Below are 11,740 nucleotides of genomic sequence, written 5' to 3'. Positions count from 1 at the left end.
ACACGGACGGACACACACACGGACACACGGACACGCGGACGGACACACGGACACACACACACACACACACACGGACACACGGACATATGGACACACGGACACACGGACACACGGACACACAGACACACGGACACACGGACGGACACACGGACACACGGACACGCGGACGGACATACGGACACACGGACACACGGACGGACACACGGATACACGGACGGACACACACACGGACACACACACGGACACACACACGGACACACGGACACACGGACACACGGACGGACACACACACGGACACACGGACGGACACACACACGGACACACGGACGGACACACGGACACACGGACACACGGACGGACACACACACGGACACACGGACACGCGGACGGACATACGGACACACGGACACACGGACACACACACGGACACACGGACACACGGACACACGGACGGACACACACACGGACACACACACGGACACACACACGGACACACGGACACACGGACGGACACACACACGGACACACGGACACACGGACACACGGACGGACACACACACGGACACACGGACGGACACACGGACACACGGACGGACACACGGACACACGGACACACGGACACACGGACGGACACACGGACACACACACGGACACACACACACAGACACACGGACGGACACACACACGGACACACGGACACGCGGACGGACACACGGACACACGGACGGACACACGGACACACACACGGACACACGGACACACGGACACACACACGGACACACGGACACACACACGGACACACACACGGACACACGGACACACACACGGACACACACACGGACACACGGACACGCGGACGGACACACGGACACACGCCCATCATGGCCCGGCACACGCAGCCTGTGCCTGCAGGCCGGCTGTGCCAGCCCCGCTCCCGCTGCCAAGGCTGCCACGGTGCCACCGGCCCCGGCTCAGGGACCAGCGCCATCCCCGCCCGTGTCCCCAGGTGACCCCGTCCCGCCGCTCTCCCGTTTCCCGGGCCAGGCCGGGGTCCCGGGCGGGGACACGCGCGACAGCCGGGCTCCGGTGCCACCCGGGCACGGCCACCCGTGGGTGGGACGCGCCGCTGTCACCGCTGGGTCCTGGCACGAGGCAGGAGGACCCCGGGCCCCGCGCTGCCCCCGCCCGCTCCGGGCCGCGCTGCCGGCGCTCGCGGTTCTGTGAGCGGCGGTGACGGAGCCCCCCAAAAACGTGAGAACCGCCGGTGCTGCGGGGGGGACCCCACGGCGGGGCGGGGCCGGCGGCCTGCAGGCGCTCCCGGGGTGCCTCAGTTTCCCTGGGATGCGGATGGAGGTCCCCGGCCGTGCGTCCCTGTCCCCTCCCCGGGGCCGCCCGGACCGTGGGCTGTGCACACGCGTGTGCAAGCGTGCCCGAGTGTGCACTGGCGCGCCCGAGATCCCCGCACGGACCCCGCCGCCGCTCCCCGAGCACCGCCACGCTGCGCGGAGGACCCCGGGTGTCCCCCCCATCCCCACACTCCATCCAGGCCACCGTCCCCCCAGCCCCCTCCCCGCCCCCGCCTGGCCCCGTGCCCCCCTTCCCCACCGCGGCCCCTCTCCCCTCCCTCGGCCCAGCCTTTTCCCTTCCAGCTCCCTGTTTGAAGCTATTTTTTCCACAGCTCCTGCCAAGAGCCGCTAATGAGAAACAAACGGGCTCCTCGGCCGCGGCTGCTCCCGGCCCACACACCTCCGGCCGCGGGGCCGGGCTTGCGCCTCCCGGTGCCCTCCTGGCAGCGGCCCCGGGCACCTGCATCCTCCCCATCTGGCACCGGCACCGGGCATCTGCCTCCTGCCCAGCTGGCACCGCCATCCTCGCTGTCAGCCCCTTCCCCGGGCCCCATCCCGGGCACCTGCATCCTCCCTGTCCTGCCCCATCCCGGGCACCTCCATCCTCCCTGTCCTGCCCCTTCCCCGGGCACCTCCATCCTCCCTGTCCTGCCCCATCCCGGGCACCTCCATCCACCCACGTGCCACCATCGCCGGGTGTCTCTGTCCTGCCCGTGTTCCACCACCCCAGACATCTCCAGCCCCCATCCAGCACAATTCCCAGGCATCTCCATCCTCCCAGGGCATCTCTGTCCTGCCCACGTCACCATCCCTGAGCATCTTAACTGTCCCCATCTGTCACCATCGCAGGGTGTCACCAACCTCCCCATCCTGCACCATCCCTGAGCATCTCTGTCCTGCCCACCCAGTATCACCCACGGGCACCTCTGTCCTGCCCCTGGGCATCTCCGTGCTGCCCGGGTGCCACCATCCCTGGCCATCTCATCCTCTTGTCACCATCCCATTTCCATCCTGTCACCATCCCTGGGGTCCCATTTCCATCCTGTCACCATCCCTGGGGATGGATGGATGGATGTCACCATCCCTGGGGTCCCATTTCCATCCTGTCACCATCTCTGGGGTCCCATTTCCATCCTGTCACCATCTCTGGGGTCCCATTTCCATCCTGTCACCACCCCTGGGGTCCCATTTCCATCCTGTCACCATCCCTGGGGTCTCCACCCCGCTGCAGGCCAGGGCTGGCCCGGGGCCAGGTGCCACCAGAGTCTGAGCAGCTCCGTGTCCCCTCTTGGCCCGTGTCCCGTGCCCGTGGCCAGGCCGGGTGCCAGAGAGGTGCGAGGTGTGAGGGAGTCCCGAGCTGTCCCCCCGGCGGCTCCCCCGGCCCCCCGCCCGCCCCGGGCTCAGCGGGGCCGCAGCCAAGCCCGTGCTGTTCCAGTTGGCCCCGGCCCGGCCCCAGTTATCGGCCGGTCACATTTTCCACTGAGCCCTGTTTGTGTTTGCAGCGCCGGGAGGAGGGGAGGGAGCGCGGGAGAAGGGCAGGGACCCCCCGATTCCCACCGCGGGGAGGGGGACAGGGTGGGGGGAAGGGTTTATGGAGGCGGGGATGGGAGAGGGGCTCCGGCCAGGGAAGAGTCGGGAGCAGCACCCAGGAACGGGAGCGCGGATCGGGGTGAGCCCAGAGCCGGAGCGGGACCCAGGGACATCGCCCGGCCTTCGAGGGACAGCGGGGGCGTGGGAGCGGCACCTGGGGACGGGAACGGTACCTGGGGACGGGAACGGCACCTGGAGACGGGAACGGCACCTGGGGATGGGAACGATGCCCAGGGATGGGAGCAGGGATGGAAATCACAGGGACACGGAGCCGGCACTGCCCCAGCTGAACATTCTCTCATCCCACCCTTGAGGCTCCCGGGCCAGCTGGCCGAGCCAGCCCCACGCCGGGAGACGCCCCCTCCTCATGCTCATGTGGGGAGCAAACCCCCCTGTCTGGGGCTCTCCGGGGCCGGGCGGGTTCCTCGAGCGAGCGAGCCCGGGCCAGGCCGTGCCGGAGGGACGTCACGGGGCCGGATCCTCGCCCTGCTTCCTCGAAGGAGCCGCCGCTGCCGCTGCCAGGGTGACGCTGGCGGCTCGGGGCTGACCTGCTTTCTCTCCTCCAGCCCTCTCCCGCTCCGGCATCCCTCCGGCATCCCTCCGGCATCCCTCCGGCCGGGCCCGGCCCCGCTGCGCCGCCAGCGCCGACGGCTTCCTGCGGAGGCGGAGGAATTTGGCTGCCGGCCGGGGGCTGGAGCCGGACACCGCCGGCAGCGCGGCCACCCCGGGCTCCAACGGGCCAGCCGGGGCTCCAACGGGCCAGCCGGGGCTCCAGCGGGCCAGCCGGGGCTCCAACGGGCCAGCCGGGGCTCCAGCGGGCCAGCCGGGGCTCCAGCGGGCCAGCCGGGGCTCCAGCGGGACCGGCAGCGCCATCACGGGGCCACCACCGTATCGCCCGGGCTCGGGGGTGGCCCTGGGGGTCTGCCCTGAGAGCACACGCGTGACACGGGTGTGACACGGCTGTGACACGGGAGTGACACGGGTGTGACACGGGAGTGACACGGGCTGCACACCCTGACACCGGTTACACACACCGGGCTGAACACCGGGACCCCCGGAAGGGAGAGAAGGGAGGGAAGGACAGAGGGACAGGGGAGTAAAATAAATACAGAGAGTGGAAAGTAATCAGATGGGATGGATGGATGGATGATGGATGGATGGATGATGGATGGATGGATGATGGATGATGGATGGATGGATGATGGATGGATGATGGATGGATGGATGATGGATGGATGATGGATGGATGGATGATGGATGATGGATGATGGATGGATGGATGATGGATGGATGGATGATGGATGATGGATGGATGGATGATGGATGATGGATGGATGGATGGATGATGGATGGATGATGGATGGATGGATGATGGATGATGGATGGATGGATGATGGATGGATGGATGGATGGATGGATGGATGGATGGATGATGGATGATGGATGATGGATGGATGGATGATGGATGGATGATGGATGGATGGATGATGGATGGATGGATGATGGATGGATGGATGGATGGATGGATGGATGGATGGATGATGGATGGATGATGGATGGATGATGGATGGATGGATGATGGATGGATGGATGGATGGATGGATGGATGATGGATGGATGATGGATGGATGATGGATGGATGATGGATGGATGGATGATGGATGATGGATGGATGGATGATGGATGGATGGATGGATGGATGATGGATGGATGATGGATGGATGGATGATGGATGGATGGATGGATGGATGGATGGATGATGGATGGATGATGGATGGATGATGGATGATGGATGGATGGATGGATGATGGATGGATGGATGATGGATGGATGGATGGATGGATGGATGGATGATGGATGATGGATGGATGATGGATGATGGATGGATGATGGATGGATGGATGATGGATGGATGGATGATGGATGGATGGATGGATGGATGGATGATGGATGGATGATGGATGGATGATGGATGATGGATGGATGATGGATGGATGGATGATGGATGATGGATGGATGATGGATGGATGGATGATGGATGGATGGATGATGGATGGATGATGGATGGATGGATGGATGGATGGATGATGGATGGATGGATGATGGATGGATGATGGATGGATGGATGATGGATGGATGGATGATGGATGATGGATGATGGATGGATGGATGATGGATGGATGGATGATGGATGGATGATGGATGGATGGATGGATGGATGGATGATGGATGGATGGATGATGGATGGATGATGGATGGATGGATGATGGATGGATGGATGGATGATGGATGGATGATGGATGGATGATGGATGATGGATGGATGGATGGATGACGGATGGATGGATGATGGATGATGGATGATGGATGGATGATGGATGGATGGATGGATGATGGATGATGGATGATGGATGGATGGATGATGGATGATGGATGATGGATGGATGATGGATGGATGGATGATGGATGGATGGATGATGGATGGATGATGGATGGATGGATGGATGGATGGATGATGGATGGATGGATGGATGATGGATGATGGATGATGGATGGATGATGGATGATGGATGGATGATGGATGGATGGATGATGGATGGATGATGGATGGATGATGGATGATGGATGGATGATGGATGGATGATGGATGATGGATGGATGATGGATGATGGATGGATGATGGATGATGGATGGATGATGGATGATGGATGGATGGATGATGGATGATGGATGATGGATGGATGGATGATGGATGATGGATGGATGATGGATGATGGATGGATGGATGATGGATGATGGATGATGGATGGATGGATGATGGATGGATGGATGGATGGATGATGGATGGATGGATGATGGATGATGGATGATGGATGATGGATGGATGATGGATGGATGATGGATGATGGATGGATGGATGGATGATGGATGGATGGATGATGGATGGATGATGGATGATGGATGGATGGATGGATGGATGGATGGATGGATGGATGATGGATGGATGATGGATGATGGATGGATGATGGATGGATGATGGATGATGGATGGATGATGGATGGATGACAGGTTACACGGGAGAAGGGACAGACAGGCAGCTGGCACAAGGGACAGTGTCACAGCCAAGGGACACTCCACAGTGTGGCACCATCACCCCCAAAGCCCCCCTTGGGGTCACCACAACCCCCTTTTATCCCCCCCAGCCCTGCGGAGCAGCCCTGCCCCCCTCGGGGGTGAGCCCGTGGGTGCCACAGGTGTCACCGGTGTCCCACAGCCCTCGGGGGTGGCACACAGCGCGTGCCCGTGGCGCAGTGTCCCTGCTGTGTCCCTGCTGTCCCCAGTGCTGTCCCTGGCACAGTGCGGGTGTCCCCAGTGCTGTCCCTGGCACAGTGCGGGTGTCCCCAGTGCTGTCCCTGGCACAGTGCGGGTGTCCCCAGTGCTGTCCCTGGCACAGTGTGGGTGTCCCCAGTGCTGTCCCTGGCACAGTGCGGGTGTCCCCAGTGCTGTCCCTGGCACAGTGCGGGTGTCCCCAGTGGTGTCCCTGGCACAGTGCGGGTGTCCCCAGTGGTGTCCCTGGCACAGTGCGGGTGTCCCCAGTGCTGTCCCTGGCACAGTGCGGGTGTCCCCAGCCCTGCCCATGGCACAGTGTGGGTGTCCCCAGCCCTGCCCATGGCACAGTGCGGGTGTCCCCAGCCCTGCTCGTGGCGGTGTCCCCAGCCCTGCCCGCTCCCCTGGGGCCCCGAGGGCGCTGCTCGGCCGGGTGGTCCCCGTGCTGAGCCCCCCCCGGGGTGAGCAGGGCGGGGCCCGGCCCGGCACAAGGCGGGGACCCCCCCCAGCCCCCCCGGCTCAGCCCCCGGGCCCCCTCCCGCTGCCGACGTGGAGGCTGCGCCGGAGACGTGTCAGGGGTGGGGTGGGAGCCAAGGGCATCCTGCGCCTGCCCCAGATTTCGGGGGGGCTGCGGGCCCTGGGCAGCCCCGCCAAGGGAGGAGGCAGCGGCCCGGGGATGTGTCCTGCCACCGGCGCTGTCCCCGTGTGGGGACACGGCTGCTCCCGGGGGGCTCGCGGAGGGGGGGCTGAGGTGGGGGAGCCCCCCTCGCTCCCCTCTGCTGCCTCTCCTGGGGTCCCCGGCACCTCCCGTGACAAGGGGACACCGCGGGCCACCCCCCGGCCGCGCCGTGCCTCAGTTTCCCCTCACACGTGTGCATGGCCAGGGTGGGGGTGGGTGGTTGGTTTTCTCCGGGGGGGGGGAGAGGGGGGGAAGACTTTTATAGATTTTTGGCTTCGCCCCAATTGAATCCCTTTGAAAACTTTTTGTTGGGTGGCCTCGCCCCCTCCCCGCAGGCCACGCCCACGCGGCCACGCCCAATCCCCCCCGGCCCCCCCGCTCTGTTTCCACGACGGCCGCGTCCCCCTGCCAAAGGGACGTGGCGGGGATGGGGGGGACACCGAGGGGGTGGGGGGACACCGGAGGGATGGGGGGGACATGGAAAGGATGAGGGGACCCCGTCAGAAATGGGGATTCCGTGGAGATGGGGGGCACTGTGGGGGTCGGGGGGCAGGGAAGGGCCGGGGGGGGCACTGTGGGGGTCGGGGGGCAGGGAAGGGACGGGGGACACCCCATCAGGAGCGGGGACCCCGTGCGATAACGGTGGCGCTGGGGGATCCCCGGCGGTTTGGGGGATTCCGTGGGGCTGGGGGGACACCCCCAGGCGGGGAGGGAAGGGTTAAACCCCCCCCAGCAGGGAACTGGGATGAACTGGGGGAGCGGGCAGGGAGGGCCGGGAGGAAGGTGCTGACGTGGGGCCGGGCAGGAGGAGGAGGAGGAGGAGGAGGAGGAAGAGCTGGAGCACCGCTGCTGCTGCTGCTGCTGGGCCGAGCTCCAGCTGGAGGGACCCTCGCTGGGGCCGGGGGGGCGCGGGGCCCACTCCCCCTCCCTGGCCCTTCCTTTGGGGTGGGGGGATCCCGAGTCCTCAGCTGGGTCCAGCCCCCAGCCCAGGAACCCAAACACCCAAACACCCCAACCCATGAACCCCCAAACCCAAACACCCCAAGCCATGAACCCCAAACCCAAACACCCCAACCCATGAACCCCCAAACCCAAACACCCCAAGCCATGAACCCCCAAACCCAAACACCCCAACTCATGAACCCCCAAACCCAAACACCCCAAGCCATGAACCCCAAACCCAAACACCCCAACCCATGAACCCCCCGACCCAAACACCCCAAGCCATGAACCCCCCGACCCAAACACCCCAAGCCATGAACCCCCAACCCAAACACCCCAAGCCATGAACCCCCAAACCCAAACACCCCAAGCCATGAACCCCCAACCCAAACACCCCAACCCATGAACCCCCCGACCCAAACACCCCCACCCCAAACTCCTCTACCCCAAGAACCCAAAGCACCTGAGGACCCCACCCCAACAGCTCCTCCCCCCAACCCAAATACCCCAACCCAAATCCAATCCCCCAGCCCAAGCCCGGCTCCCCACTGGCGCTCAGACCCCCCCTCAAACCGGCAGGTTTTGGGGAGGGGTCGGTGCCAGAGGAGCCCTTTGGGATCCAGGGTACACCCCACAGCTCTGCCCCCCCAAAGCCACCAAACCTTCACCCCCTCCCTCCTGGGGGGCTCTGGGGGTTTCCAGCCCCTCACAGGAAGGCTTTGGGGTACAGCCCTCCCCCAGGGGACCCCCGGGACCCCCCCTGTCCCGCGGGGGCGGTGGCGGAGGGTGCGAGGCGGGTGCTGGCAGAGCCACGGCCCGGCCACGTGGCACCGGAGCCACCGTCCCCGCCAGGCCGCGGGCACCGGGCCAGCCACGGCCGATGAGGTCACCGGGAGAGCTCCGAGCCAGGCTCCGGAGCCTCCGGCAGCGCGGGAGCGCTCGTCTTCCTACTCCTGTCCCCTGCCACCCCTGTCCCCTGTCCCTCCTGTCACTCGTGTCCCCTGGCCCTCCTGTCACTCCTGTCCCTCCTGTCCCTCCTGTCCCTCCTGTCCCCTGTCCCTCCTGTCCCTCCTGTCACTCGTGTCCCCTGTCCCTCCTGTCCCCTGTCCCTCCTGTCCCCTGTCACTCCTGTCCCTCCTGTCACTCCTATCCCTCCTGTCCCTCCTGTCCCCTTCCTACTCCTGCTCCCTGCCACCCCTGTCCCCTCTCCCTCCTGTCCCCTGCCCCTCCTGTCCCTCCTGTCCCCCTGCCACTCCTGTCCCTCCTGTCCCTCCTGTCCCCTGTCCCTCCTGTCCCCTGTCCCTCCTGTCCCTCCTGTCCCTCCTGTCCCTCCTGTCCCTCCTGTCCCCTGTCCCTCCTGTCCCTCCTGTCACTCCTGTCCCTCCTGTCCCTCCTGTCCCCTGTCCCCTGTCCCCATCCCCGTCCCTCCCCACCCCATCCTTGTCCCCTGTCCTGTCCCCGCTCCCGCAAGGACTGGGTTCCCCGGGATTCTCTTCCTGGGGGTTCAGGGATGAGGAATCCCCCCTTGTGGGGTGCTCGGGGTGCCCCCACGCCCCGGCCGGGGTCGGGCTGGGCAGCGTCGCCCCCTCCCCAGAGTGCCCCGGGGGCAGCAAAATCTTCAATGAAACTGAAGAGGAGAAGGGAAAAAAAATTAAAAAAAAAAAAAAGAAAAAGGAAAAAAAATAAAAAGAGGAATAGAAAGGGGAAAAAAAGGGAGTCGGGAACGGAAAATGTTCGGCGTGGAGCTCGTCCCTCAGAGTTTCCATCCCGGCTCCGCGAGCCCAGACAGTGGGGCCTGGGCTGGGCGGCTGCTCCCGGCCTGGGACCCCTCCAGAGCCCTTCGACCCCCCAAAACTCCCCCCGCCCACCCCCAGCTCTGCTCCAGACCCGAGCCCCGGGGTGAGGGGGTGCAGGGGGGGATGAACCCCCCGGGGGGGGTCCCAGCCCTGGGTGCGGGGGGAATGCGGGGGTGCAGAGGGGGAAATGAGCCCCGCAGGGGGGTCCCAGCCCCTGGGAGGGGTCGCACCCCAACTCCCCATCCCAGTGGGCCCCCCGAGCAGGACCAGGTCCCCTCCTCAAGCCGGGGGTCCCCGGTGGGGACACGAGCACCCCTTTGCAGCCCCCCCGGGCCGGCGGTGCCCCCGCCGAGGGCGGCGTTGGCATCCCGGAGGCCAATTTAAGCAATTTTCCCTGGAAATAGCCGGGGAGTCGCGGCCGTGATTACGGGGTTCTGCCCGGACGCCACAATTGAGGGCGCCGAGGGCCGGAGGCCACCAGGAATAGCCGGGGCGGTGCCAGGCTGCGGCCGCCGCGGGGGAAACTGAGGCACAGCGCGCCCACCACGTCCCCATGGCGGGGGTTGGGGGGGTCGGGAGGGATCGGGTCCGTGCGGAGGGGGGTCTCCCGCCCCAAGGGGCTTCTCGGTGGGTCTGGGGGGACACGGGGGACAGCGGCAGGGGACCCCCCGTGTGGGGTCAGCACCTGCCAGGGCACCGTCCCCATCCCCACGGGCGGGGCCAGCGAGGGGCGCGGGATGGGGAGGGGGCGATGGGGGGCGCCGGGCCCGGGAGCGGCTCCCGGGGCTGCCGAGGGAAGCGAAGCGGGGGGAGAGCGCAGGGAATTAATCCGATCCATGTGTCTGGGCTGCCGCGGGGACTTAACTCGCTCCAGATGCCGCTGTCTGCTCCAGCTCCTCGGCAAACAAACCCCGAACCCCCTTTTCACCTGATTCCTACCCAAAACGGGTGGGGGGCTGCCCCCCCTTCATCCTCGCCCCCCACCCTCGGGGTAACCCCCGGCCCAGAGGTGCTTGAGGGATTTTTGGGACGCCTACAAACTTTTGGGGCACCCCCTGCATTTTTGGGCATTCCCCGACTTTTTTTGGCACGACCACCGTGGCTTCTTTTTAGACGAACCCATTTTTGGGGTGGCCCCCAAGTTTTTGGGGTGACCCTCATCTTTTTGGGGTGGCTGCCTCCATTCTCACCCCTCTGGCCACACGCCCAGTTCGCACCAGTAAAAACCAGTCTGGAACACGCGGGAAAGGCTCTGGGATTCCCCCAAAAGCTGAGGGGGGCCCGAGTGTGACACCCCAACACCCCCAAGGAGCGGGAGGGTCCCGGGTGGGTGCCCCCCTCTTGAACACCCCAAACCCTGCAGGAGCCCAGGCCTGTGCTCGCCGTCTCCCGTTCTGCTTCCGAGGATCCTAACGACTTTTCCAGCCTTTTTTTTTTTTTTTTCCCTCTCATATTCTCCTTCTTCTTTATTATTTTTTTTTTTCTTCTTATTCAAAGTGGGAATTCTTCCCTTTTCCCAGCCCCCAACCCCTTGTCCCGCATTCCTGGGGCGGGCGGCCGGGGTTGATGAGGTGGCATCATCCCGTCCTTCCCCCCCTTTTTTTTTTTTGATTCCCCTCCCTCTCCATATATACATAAAAAAAAAAGAAAAAAACACCCAAGCCGATGACATTCTTTTCTTTTCTGTCATGCTGCAAAAATTAAAGACACATCTTCAGCCTGGAGCCCGGCCAGGGCTTTTCGAGTCGCCGGGGCAGGATTGGAGGAGGCTTCGCCTGCAACGTGTCTCGGATGCACGGAGACGGGAATGGACACGGGAATGGAGAATGGATGTGGGGCAGTTCTCCCAGTGCTCCCAGTGCTCCCAGTGCTCCCAGTGCTCCCAGTATCCCCAGTATTCCCAGTATTCCCAGTGCTCCCAGTGCTCCCAGTGCTCCCAGTATCCCCAGTATTCCCAGTATTCCCAGTGCTCCCAGTGCTCCCAGTGCTCCCAGTATCCCCAGTATTCCCAGTGCTCCCAGTGCTCCCAGTGCTCCCAGTGCTCCCAGTGCTCCCAGTATC

This window comes from Cyanistes caeruleus, chromosome 27 (assembly GCF_971803275.1).
Source record: "Cyanistes caeruleus chromosome 27, bCyaCae1.hap1.1, whole genome shotgun sequence".
NCBI classification, from domain to species: domain Eukaryota; kingdom Metazoa; phylum Chordata; class Aves; order Passeriformes; family Paridae; genus Cyanistes; species Cyanistes caeruleus.
Note: the sequence above shows the minus strand (reverse complement) of the source record.